This window comes from Mirounga angustirostris, unplaced genomic scaffold (genome assembly GCF_029215605.1).
Source record: "Mirounga angustirostris isolate CCGP_5_RB_7025 unplaced genomic scaffold, mMirAng1.0.hap1 SCAF_2, whole genome shotgun sequence".
In the NCBI taxonomy this organism is placed as follows: domain Eukaryota; kingdom Metazoa; phylum Chordata; class Mammalia; order Carnivora; family Phocidae; genus Mirounga; species Mirounga angustirostris.
Genome location: NW_026991710.1, coordinates 59922843 through 59935806, shown reverse-complemented (window position 1 = coordinate 59935806; position 12964 = coordinate 59922843). Strand labels below are relative to the sequence as shown.

Below are 12964 nucleotides of genomic sequence, written 5' to 3'. Positions count from 1 at the left end.
AATCCCACAGGATTCAGCCATAAAGCACGTTTACTTATCATGAACAAAATTCAGAAAACTCATAGAAGAAAATCAGGAGACAGTGTGGCAGTGTCGAGAGAACTTGGCCTTAGATTAAGATAGATTTGGACTTTAGTCTCTCTCCACCATAATAGCTGTGGAAACAGGCAGATTTAGGGACTGTGATTAATTAATGGAAATTGACCTCTTTTTTTCCTTTTGGTTGGTCAGTAGATCTATATTTTGTCCATCTAGGCTGCACAGCTGCCCTGATGTTCTTTATATTCCACAGTGGACAGAAGAGTTCATTTTTCATTAAAAGAAAAGATCACTGTAAGTGCTTTCATCTGACGTCCCAAAGGTAAATAAAATGGGCTGTCAGATGTTCAGGTCCTTTGAATTATTTTGGAATTTGGATTGTCCAACTCTCTGGTTTAGCTGATGTCACCACATTACCTAATTAAGTAAATATCTTTCCTTTGGTATTTCTTTGGTTGACACTAGGAAAAAGAATTATGGTTTTGATGTAGGAGACTTCTGGGATAGGCCAGTGAAGATTGATAAAGGATTTAAGGCAGGGAGGAGGAGAGGGAGGGCTTTTGAGAGATTAACATTCCAGGGGTTGGAGATGAATATAGCCCTTGCCAGGAGTGTGTATCTCAATTTACACAAAAGATCAATTTATGAAAATGTGTATATGCATTAACTTTTAATAAGTGTAATCACATTAGAATTTCCCAAAGGGTATTAGTACATAATGAAACCTGGTTGTGAATCCTTCCGTAAAATGAAAAATGTTTTTTTCCTTTTTTAAAAATATCAAATTTTATTAAAATAAATGTTATATGGACTTTGGAATGTTAACTATTAAAAATATACTTGAAGTATAAGCATATTATTCATTTACCAAGGAGCAGATTTTTCTAAAATAGACCAGGGTAAAAAGTAGGATATTTTCACCTACTTGAATCCTAACATATGTATTTTTCTAAGGAATATATTTTAGGTTTAAATTTTAGCATATTCAGTATTAGGTTTCTCTCTCTCTTTCTGTTTTTCCCTTAATATAGCAATTAGTTTTCAAAGCTGAGAACGCCTACATTTTGCTGCTTTCACTTGTACAACTGGTACATGTAGTACCATGTTCGGATAGCCATACAAGAAACACAGATGTCATTATATTCTTACATAATATCTTATTTTTTTCCTAATAATCTAGTTATTTCTCTCTTCTACTCCCCTAAGATCACTGAGGAATTTGTATAATCTTTAGTAAGTATAATACAAGGACTTAAAGTATAATTTTGTTATTTTGGGAAGCCTAATTACAAATTCTATCTCAGTATCCAGTATCTTCTTTGGGTGACGTGTGCCAGCCCAACATACTAGCAGCTTTTGTCCAGAGCTAAATTGACAAGAGATGTGCTCAAAGAAATTACCATCCATTTTTCAACTAATATTTAGTAGGAACATGAGATTATAAATTAATGGAAATATGAAAGGGGGAATTGATATGGATAGAAGGATGGGGTAGAAGGAATATTTTATTTTTTATTTTTATTTATTTTTATTTATTTATTTGACAGAGAGAGAGAGCTAGCGAGAGTAGGAACATAAGCAGGGAGAGTGGGAGAGGGAGAAGCAGGCTTCCCACGGAGCAGGGAGCCCGATGTGGGGCTCGATCCCAGGACCCTGGGATCGTGACCTGAGCCGAAGGCAGATGTTTAACAACTGAGCCACCCAGGTGCCCCAAGGAATATTTTATATCTTATTAAGACAGGAGTACTGATGCCTCAGTGCCTGAAGGAAAGCTTGCCCTTGAAGCTGGCCTTGGAAATTTGAAGCTGTCCAGAAAAGAGCATATAAACTCTGCAATCTCACTGTGATGAAATTAACAGATAAAGTTTTGGTCTTCCTGGTGTTTACAAAGAACAGATATTCATGGTTAATGGCAGCTCTTTTTTAGGAGGTCACTTCTCAAGTCCTCTGCCTCCTAGAAAGTGATATTTATCTTAGAGAAATTTCATCTCCACAATATCCTGTCTTGTGTTGTCAATCTGTTAAATTAGGAGTTTCTGTTACAGAGATCCATCAAGAGAAAAAGACAAGGATGATCATGCAGCCAAGAATAATGTTCATTTACTTATTTTCCCAGATCCCAAAGTACTAATAAATGGGATAAATTAGAGAAAGAATGTTGATGATTTGTACATTAACTGCACTCAGTGGTAGATGACAGTTTTCTTTGGAGCCCCTTCAAGGCCAAACTATGCAAATTTATCACATCTGGTTGCATTATTTACATCAAATGGCATCATAAATTTTATAGGCATTATAAACTCCGTTTCGGTATGGCCTGATGCAGCCCCTTTCTTTGAAGGCAGCATGAAATGCCAGGGAAGAAGATGTTTCAACTCCTAATGAGGATCAGGATACACAGAGAGAATACGGTTCCTGCCTTATGATTAGTGAAGCTGACCTCTGAAGTCCTCACCCTCCCAGAAGTAAGTGCTCTTGGATTTGGTTCATAGCAGGGGGTGTTTGGGTCTGGAGGGGTGACGTATTTGATTCTCTCCATGACTGCGAAGGGCCAATGATTCTGAAAGTCCTACAAAACACGAGACAGTCCCACAAATGAGGAATTGTTCTGCCTAAAGTGCAAATAACATTCCTTTTGAGAAACACTATAGGAAAGTACAAGGGCCACTGGGACACTCTGGGTACACATTGTCTTAATCACCACTGCTCTGTTATAAACTGCTCTGTTATTTCTCATGATTCTGTGGGTTGACTGGGCTCAGCTGGGCTGTTTTTCTGCTCCATGTGGTGCAGCTGGGGACATTTGTGCAGCTCTCTTCAGCTGAGAGCTCAACTAGGCTTGCAACATTCAAGATGGCTTCGATTCTCCAGGGTCTGTTGGTATGTGCCTTCTCCTTATTCTGTAGTCTAGACAGAGCTTCTCTATGGTACAGTGCCTGACTTTCAAGAGGGAGTTTTCCAAAAGTGCGAAAATGGAAGCTACAAGCCTTCTTATAGGCTAACCTTGGAAACCACACATCACTTCTGGCTCCTTCTGTTGGACAAAGCAACTCCCAGGGCCAGCCCAGAATCAAAGGGAGGGTCAATAGAGAAGAGGAACAGCAAAGTCTCATTGCAACAGCCATGTGGTTGGGAGGGTTGTAGCACTTTAAGAAATGATCCTTACGCATATGATTACATTTAATTCTGTGTAAGGTAGGACTTATTATTAATCCCATTTAAAAATTTTTTTATTTTTATTTTATTTATTCTTAAAGATTTTATTTATTTGAGAGACAGAGAGAGAGACAGAGAGAGAGGGAACACAAGCAGAGGGAACAACAGAGGGAGAGGGAGAAGCAGGCTCCCAGCTGAGCAGGGTCCTGAGATCATGACCTGAGCTGAAGGCAGACGCTTAACCAACTGAGGCACTCAGGTGCCCCTATTAATTCCATTTTTATAGAAGATGAAACTGAGGCCTTGTGAAGTTAAGTGACATGCCCAAGATCATGTCAAGTGATGGGGCTCAAAGCCAGGTTGCCTGATTCTGAATCCTTTTGTCCTCTTATTTTATGTTTTATTTTATTCACTTAGAAGTTATTTCAGGGTTAGGCAAAATGAAGGAGGCTTGTGAATTGGTAAGTGCTCTCCTTTCAGTGGCTGTTGAATGTCTTCTGGACTTGCATCCTAAAAGGTCATGCAGATTGCCCATGGCCCCTGTACTGTAGGGGCCCACCTAGTCCCACTTCCTTGGACTGTAGATTAAGCTTTGAACAGTCTCCTCAACACCTTCTCCTATTCAAATGATGGCATGCTTTTCCCTGTCCTGCTCTCAGCTAATACTGAACCAGAGAGCAGCTAATAACGTAACTCAAGTGCATCCAAGTATAGGGATTGCCTGATATTTCTGCCTACTCAGCATCAGTTTTCCCATCTGGTATCAGAATCCCAATTTCCCTTGGGGAGTCCATTTCTTCCTTTTATTTCATGTGTTTCAAATGGTGTTGAATGCAATCCTGCTTCAGGAGTTGGCAGATGTTGAGGGCTGGTTAATCAGAGGTTTGCATTTCTCTTATTGTGGTGACTGTTTCACAGGTGAGCACAGTACTTGAGCTAGGTCAATGTAAACCACTAAAATTCAGTCTAAGACTTTCTGGGAAAATGTAAGGTAGGCCTGTCACAGTTGAAAGTCATCTTGTCCATGCAAGGCAAGAGCATGCAGGAGAATAAGGTCAATAAGGGGAGACAGAGGGGAAATGATGCCGGGGGTGAAGTGGTCCCACAGCATCATTTGAGGCTCTGGAAAGGGCCAGTGCCAGATCTACCCCTAGATTTTTCGGGCTGTTAGTCAATAAATTCCTTTTTTTGCTTTAACTAGTTCTGATAGGGTGTTCTGTTGACTACAGTGGAAAGAATCCTGACTGATGATAGACAATTTATGGTGACCAAAAGGACTCTCAGAAAAACACCTCACATAAATATTCCTATGAAAAGAAATAACAATTCAGGAATTACATTGTGATTCAAATACTGGGGATCCTAAGGCAGTATAATGATAAAACTCCAGGTAAGTACAGCTGACCCTTGAACAACATGGGTTTGAACTACACAGGTCCACTTTTATGCAGATTTTTAAAATACAGTGTAGTACTGTGAATGTATTCTCTTCTTTATGATTTCCTTGATAACATTTCCTTTTCTCTGGCTTATTTTTATAAGAATACAGTATGTGATATATATAACATACAAAATATGTGTTAATCAACTGTTTATATTATTAGTAAGGCTTCTGGTTAACAGTAGGCTATTAGCATTTAAGTTTTGGGGGAATCAAAAGTTCTGCGTGGATTTTTGACGGTGGTGGGGGGCAGCACCCCTAACTCTTGTGTTGTCAACTGTACAGAAAAATGTAATACGAGATCAGGAATTCTATCAATGAGAAACAAAATAGCAGTAAGTGCTGCTAGATTGTGTTCCTTAGCCAGCCGAGATTATGAATTGTACTTTGTTTCTGAATGCAAGATTTCTAGTTCATTGCCCTATACATAGTAATTGCTAAGGTAGTCACTGTAACCCAAACCCCCAAGTTACTGAACAGAGTCTTTCCTGAAGAGAAGGCAGAAAGGTTTTTTCTCATGTGCCAACTCTGATAATTGCTCGTGCCTGCTTGGGGCACAGACTGAAGAAGCCTTGTGAAGCCTGTGTCAGGCTGGGAAAGGGTGAAGGAGTGGTAGTGTCTGCTGTGCGTGAGGGGAGGGGGCATGGAAGCAGCATCTGGTCTCTCATATATGGTGGTGACAAAAGGAGAGAGGAGGGTTGCCTTTTTAATTTTTCCTTTCTTTCTGGTCTTATACCCTACCAATTTTGGAGATTTCCTTGTTAGATAATTATAGTTGATTTCTTTGCTAGCTTACCTAAGCCTTAGGTCCCAAGGTTATATTTGGAGGCTGCATGGGTAATTTGGTATCCCATATCAAGAGGTAAAATATACTGAACAGAAAAGTATTTTCTGCCATTTTATTTGGTTGGCTTGAGTTAGGTAGAGACTGAGTAACCCATGGAGGCCTGGTATACTCTTGCCAAATCCTTTTCTTCTCCACTGTAATCTTCAGGGGAGGCAGAGAGTCACATGCTACCTTGAACTGGTGGAATGTACTTGTGGCATTTGTTAGAACCTCACTGGACAGTCAGAATAATGTCCCCTCAGCCCCCCAAGACATCCACGTCCTAATCCCTGGGACCTGTGAATATGTTATGTTACATGGCAAAGGGGAATTCAGGGTGCAAATGAAATTAAGATTATTAATAATTAACATAGACTATCCTGGGTTATCTGGGTGGGTCCAGTGTGATCTCAAGGGGTCTTAAAAATGGAAAAGGAGCAAATGAAGGGGTTGGAGTGATGTGGTATGAGAGGGACTCAGCCTGCCATTGTGATTTTGAAGATGGAGGAAGGGGGCCATGAGCCAAGAAGCTGGAAAAAGCAAGGAAATAGATTCTCCCCTAGAGCCTACAAAAAGAAGGCAGTCCTGCTGAGACCTTAATTTTAGCCCAGTGAGTCCTATGTCAGACTTCTAACCTGCAGAATGATGAGATGTTAAATTTGTATTGTTTTAAGCCACTAAATTTGTGGTAATTCGTTAATGGCAGCAATAGGAAATGAGTACAGATTTCCTTGCAATGAGAGGAAACTCTTTTATATGCAATTGGAATTGAAGAATCAGAGTTGAATGGGATTTTGGAGGGCTTTAACCCACACTAAATTCCCCATACATGAATTTCCTCTACCATATATTTAATAAATGGTCTTCCAGGCTGTGTGAACCTGTCAGCGGTGGGAATTGGCAAGATCTAGAAGTGGTTTGTTCCATTTTTGGATGGTTTGAACTGTCAAAGTTCTTCCGTCCAGCATAAATAGAAGTGAGCTTTCCTATAACATTACTTCTTTATTTTGGTTTTGCTTTCTAGAATTGTACAGGAATTATCCAAGTATCTTGCTCATAAAAGATAGATCTTTAGGTATTTGAAGATTTAACCATGATTCTTTAAAGGGTTTTTTTTTTCCAGACCGAATATCCTCCTGCTCTTCTTGTGGATTCCCCAGCACACATCCTCTGGTGACTAAAACTGAAACACACACTACAGATGTGGTTTGATCAGTAGAATGTCTGTAGAGCCTTAATTATCTCCTTTGTTTTGGATATTATACCTCTGTGTTGCATTTACTTTGTCAGGAGCATCTCTACCATATGACCAGTGCTGTATAAATGGCACCTTAATGCAATCTCCCCTTTGCCTTCTCCAGAGTTCTGAGTGCTCTGCTTTATACCTAGTAGATGCCTAATATGATGTTTATTCCTGAACATGGGGGGTTTTCCTATCCTTTATTTTCCTGGTCTCATTCCTTGTATAACCTGCGCTTAGGGGTGAGGAAGGGGAGGAGATAAAACTGATTCTGCATGGGGTGCCTGGGTGGCTCAGTTGGTTGAGCGTCTGCCTTTGGCTTGGGTCATGATCCCAGGGTCCTGGGATCGAGTCCCGCATCGGGCTCCCTGCTCAGTGAGGAGCCTGCTTCTCCCTCTGCCTGCCACACCCCTGCTTGTGCTCTCTCTCTCTTTCTCATTCTCTCTGGCAAATAAATAAAATCTTAAAAAAAAAAAAAAAAAGACTGATTCTGCAACGTACAGGAAAGAGCATGAGTTGTGTGTAGTCAGACCTGGGTTTGAATTGATTTTTTGTTTTCCTGGCTCTGAACTGTGGGTACGTTTCTTAGTCTCTCATGAACCTCAGTTTCCTCATCTCTAAAAAGGTGAAGATTAATTCTTACTTAATGTGAGATTGCCTACGTAATATACAAAACAGTCCTTGGCATAATTTACCATCTCTTATTTCCTGCTTCTCGCCCTACCTCCCACTTTGTTCCTCCCTTACCTTTTACAACTAGAGAATAGTACACAATTGAACTGCTTAGGTTCATCTAAGAGAGTTCAGGATGATTACTGTGGGCTGGAGCAAGAGCAGACTGCCCAGGGGGTGGCAGAGCTGGGAGGGAACCTTGTGGATTGGATGGGAGTGAGCTGAATACAGAGATGACTGGGAAAGTTTGTTTTCTGACTTTGGAAGTGATGTTCATTTTCAAGCCTTCTGAAGTGGAAGACAAAGCTGCTAGCATTGCATGTAGGAAGGAATGTTTTGTTTATAACTCATTAGTTTTGAAATCTAGTTTAGAGAAGGTGGGGCGTGGTTTGCCCGCTGTGATGAGACAAACATGAGGTGGAAAAAAAAAAAACAGGCTAAAGTTTAAGTTGCCTAGGGCCGGAGCAGAGACTTCCTCAAACACATGCACCAGGGAGAATTCATTTTGTTTCCTTAAGGCAAGTTTGTTGTTGGTGGTGGTGTTTTTTTTTTAAACTTAGCAAATCGGTTTGGATCATGAAGACCAGACCATTGATGCTGCCACATCACCAAAATGATGGGAAATTAGAGTAGGGAACGCTCAGAATGGCAGGAAAATGAGTTCTGGGAAAGTTCTAGGTTGTTGAGAGAATCTAGACTGTATAGACCTATCAGTGTTCCATTTCTAAGTTCTCCAAACATTCTTCCTTTTTAGATGGCTTGGCAAGCAATTATTTTATTTTTTTCTCATAAAATCATAATCTGGGACATCATTTTGGAAAGCATGCCAGTAGCTATTCTTTGGTCTGCTCTGCCTCCGCTAGTTTTATTTTTAACCCTCTCTTGATTATTTCTAAACCCCTTAATCATGAAATCTCATTTTCTTTTATTAGGAGGGATTTATTCACAAGGCTAACCCAGACCTACACAGCATCCTTTAATACACATTACTGAATGCTGACATGGTTCTGCAAGCATTAAGAAATGCTTTCTGATACAAGACGCACAAAGTATGTGGAAAAATGGAGAAGCTCATGCCTGAGCTCATAATTTGATATATCAATTAAGTTTTATATATGCTAAAGAAATCCTTTTGACAATAACAGTAAACTCAACAACAATGAGAGTTACCTCTTACGAGGTGCCAGGTGATGTGTTAGGTGCAATGATAACACAGTGAACAACTAGACAGGGTCCTTGTCCTTAGGAAATTATGTTCCAGTATGAGAGATCACCCCCTCTCCCTATACACACCACTAGTAACTGGATAAATAAATGAAGTAATTGCAAATCGTATAACTATCATGATGAAAGTAAAAAAGAAGAGGTTGAGATGAATGGGCTGTGCTGAGTGTGTCCCCCTCAGATTCATATGTTGAAACCTAATCTCCAGTGTGATGATACTTGGAGGCGATTAGGCTGTGAGGGTGGAGCCCTCATGAATGGGATTAGTGCCTTTATAAAAGAGACCCAGCAAGCTCCCTTGCCCCTTTCACCATGTGAGGGTACAGCCAGAAGATGGCCATCTGTGAACCAGGAAGTGAGCCTTCAGCAGACACCAGATCTGCTGGCTCCTTGATCTCAGACTTCCCAGCCTCTAGGACTGTGAGACATAAATTTCTGTTGTTTATGAGGGCGCCCAGCCTGGGGTATTTTCTTATAGTAGCCCAAACACTAAAACAGGGTGTGATGGGGAGGCACCTACTTGTAATACAGTGACCAAAAAAAGCTTCATGAGGATTAATATTTAAGCCAAAATTTACAGAGAAGGAGTTGATCTTTTAAAAGTATGGTTAGACTCAGAGTATTCAGGGCAGACAAAATAACATGTTCCGAGGCCCTGAGGCAGGAGAGAACTTGGCATATTCAACAAACTGAAAGAAGGCTGAGGGGCTGGAGCACACTGAGTGAAGAAGGAAAAAAATTAGGTTGGCGAGATTTCGTGAGATCAATGATACTTGCACTCTTTCTACCCCCAATAACAAATGCCTCTTTGCTCTTCTTCTGTCCATCTGCCACTTCCAAATTTTCCCCAACCCTTGCCAAGCCAGGGGAATGAAAGAATCAGCCCGCTGCAAATACTGTCAGTCTGTGTGGCTTCTGTCTCTGCCACTCAGGTTCAAGGCTGTGGGACTTTGATCTATAAATTCAGTTTCATCTCAAAACCTTAGAACAATCTTGACTTCTGGTAGCAGGGTTTGAAGGCACAATCGCCCAGGACTTTGGGATTCAGTCTCTTATCCATTGATAGTCCAGCTCTAGTTTTATGCCTACTCTGACAAATATCTTCGGCCTTCTCTTGAAGATCTGGTTCCAAACAATTCTTGTAAGTACGTTCATTCATTCACTTCATTTATTTGGTTTTTGTTGAGGGACCTACTATAGGCAAGGCACTGTATTAGGGCCTGGGGGTATAAAGAGAAATAAGATGGGTCCCTCCTTTTGGTAGTTTGAGAGTAGCAGGGAGGCAGGCATTGTGGTAAGTGCAGTGACAGGGAGAATAGTCAGTGGGGTTCAGGGAAGGCTTCCTGGGAGAGAGGCAACAGGGGACAAGGTGAGAGGTGCAGGACAGAGGGTGCAGAAGAGCATCCAGGCAGAAAAGACAGCAGGAACCGAGGAGACAAGAAGTAGCATGTTGTGTATGAAGAAATCTCAGCAGTGACCAGATCCTTGACACCTGTCTGTCATGCAGGATTTGGACTTAGGTTTCTCCTCTTAGGTGCCAGTTGTACACCTGAGTTCAGGTCCACTTACCTGTGCAGATGTTTCTTGGGCAGACTTGGTGCCCTTTGGAACCTGCCCTGGTATCCCCCAGTGTGGTGTTTTGCCCACTCATTGGAACACAGTGGCCTGTCATCTGCTGTGGTCTCCAGACCCTGCACTGCTCTTCCTCCCCATGCTGCGGGGGAGGTTTTCACACTCCTGGGATGTTCTGTGCTCTTCTTGCCATTATTAGATCATCTGGGGGTTGAGTCAGAGGAACTCTGACCCTGATTGCACCCCAGAGGACGTTTTCCCTGGCTCCTTGTGGTGGGAAGAGCACAGCTTGTTGACAGTGGGTTTCCATTGGCCTCTTCTTATCTCTGCTCTTGGGCAGGGTTGTCATCCTTTGAGACTGATGAGGTCAAGAGGAATGAGAGGCGAGGAGGACATTCTCAGTGACAGAGATCAGCTCTGCCTTTAAGCAACAAGAAAGAGTTATTGTCAGAAGTTAAGGAAGGAAACAGAAAGGCCAGAATTAAACTAACAGTGCTGCCTACCCCTGTGAGTGCTCCCTACAAAACAAACAAAATGACCCTTGGGTCACAGCCTGCTGGGAATAGTGCAGAGATACAGAGGACAGAAATCCCGAAGACACTCTGTAGCAATTGACTTGCACATTTTCTTCCCAGAAAAGTCCAGGCAAAAGATGCTGGAGAGAAAGCTTTGGAATAATCACTCTGAACAAAGCACAGCAGGGAGAAGGGAGCTCCTAAGAAAAGTAGACTTTCAGGCCAATTTTAGTGACAACAGATGTTTTCACTTCCCTTGATTCATTTATTCAGTCATTCACTCATCAGTTCATTTAACAAAAATTTATTCATTAACTTTTATGCCAGGCACTATGCTAGGTTTTGGGAATATATTTGCTAGCAAAAGAGCAAATTACTTGACATTTTGGTACTGATAAATTGAATGGTGTGTGTGTATGTTTGCATATGTATGTATGAGTGTGGAGAGGAACAGTGTGTTTTCAAAAATGTGATAAATCACACAAACAAGCTGTACAGTGTTCCATGGGTGCACATAGTTTGGGCAACTGACCTCCTGGGAGGGTGAGGGCAAGTTTCTTGGAGCACATAATTTTCAAGCTGCGTCCAGATAGCAAAGTAGGGGTGGGGAGGAGCAGGCAGGGAAAGTATTCTAAACATCAGCAGTAGCATGTGCAAAGGCCTGTAATTCCATGAAGGGACATGAATCTTCAAGGAGGGATCATCCCCAGCATTATAGTTGATAATAAGGAAAGTGGCATTCACATATTGTTTGCCATCTTTGAGGATGGAATAATCGAGAGCGTATTGTGAGAGAGCCTTAGGTCAGGATAGGAAGCACTCAGGCACCCACATCCACGTCCACCAGACCCCACTGATTTTAGCCTCAGTTGTGGTAGCTGCTTCATGGGAGCACACATTCACTGCAGGCTGCTGGACCCCCTGCCACAAGCTCTCAACTTGTGTTTCTCCTCATTCCACCCCAGGGCCTTCTCCAGGTGGAGCAGGAGCTTGCTAGAGTTAGGGTTCTTGGTGCCAGGCTTCAGCCAGTGGGGACCAGAATGGGTGCATAGTGCTCTGCCACAACCCAGCTGGCCCCTTCTAGCAGGCATTCCTTACCCTTCTCAGGAATCCTGGTGGAATTGGGCCCAAGTTGCTCACATCAGTGACCTTGATAATGAACCATTGTGTTGGTTTCCCCTCCTTTTTTGACTCTCCCCAATCCCTCTCTCCTGCTTCCTGGGGTCACATGTCAAATAAGACACCCGTGCCCAAGGCTCATTTTGGCTGTGCCTTTGAGGCAGCCCAAACTTAGACGGTTGGCCACCAAAGTAAGTGAAATTTTCCTTAACCTTTAATTGGGTCTTCTCTTTATCAAGTGCTTTATCATAATTGTGTTCCTCAGGGACCTGTGAGGCCACCTTCTCTAAGGAATGCTCTGCTGATCCCTCCCATTTTTGTAGGTGGGTAAAGCTAAGGCTTAACTCACCTCACCTCAAGAAAAGCCTAGGATTAAAGCTCAGGATTTCTGATTTCAAATTAAATACTTTCTGGACTGCTCTATTTTGGGATCTCATACTTCTCCTCAAGGGCGTGACTAATTCTATGTACCATTCCCTGAATTTTATACAACATCTTTTATCCAGTGTCATTTCGACATAAGAATAATCCAGGCAAATGTGAAGCCTTTGAAAACACTATCTGGTCCTCATTCCTGATGTTTTTGAGTTATCTATACACAAAGCACATCCCTTTGTTTTCAAGAACTCTAGGCAAGAGAATCCAGAAATCATCTTGTTTCAGAGGTGCTGGTTTTCACCACAAAGTCCATGTCCTGAGACTCAAGGTCATTGCCTGCCATTGCAGAATGAGACTCAGCAGTGGGGTGACACATTTAATGCACCCTGCTCTAGGTTTCAGATGGGGTCTCTCCATTTATATTTTGCAGGGGGATAGCACAAACAAGCTGTACAGTGTTCCATGGGTGCACATAGTTTGGGCAACTGACCTCCTGGGAGGGTGAGGGCAAGTTTCTTGGAGCACATAATTTTCCCCACTTTTGAAAACATGCTAAACTCCTTCCTGGGCTGATGGCAATTTGACTGGGTCTGAGTCGTCCAGTTTCTTGTAAATTCCCATCAGCAGCATAGCAATGAGGTACTTGTGGTCTGCTCTCTCCTTTCTCCAGTCTGCCTTAAGTGCCTGATTGGTACTGAAGGAAAAGAAAATTCATTGGCCTAACTAGTATATCAGAGAGAAGAATGAAATAGAATTTTTGGCTCTCAGGGCCATTCCGGTTT

The 12964-nt window shown here is 42.0% G+C and overlaps 1 long non-coding RNA gene across 2 annotated transcripts in view; it reads left to right on the top strand.

The window, feature by feature from the left end:
- Positions 1-2241: 2241 nt before the first annotated feature.
- LOC135362958 (uncharacterized) overlaps positions 2242-12964 on the top strand; it is a 181689-nt gene continuing 170966 nt past the window's right edge. For both annotated transcript variants that reach the window (XR_010408508.1, XR_010408511.1), the window contains exon 1: positions 2242-2504. This is a non-coding gene — a long non-coding RNA (uncharacterized LOC135362958). The remainder of the gene's footprint in view (positions 2505-12964) is intronic.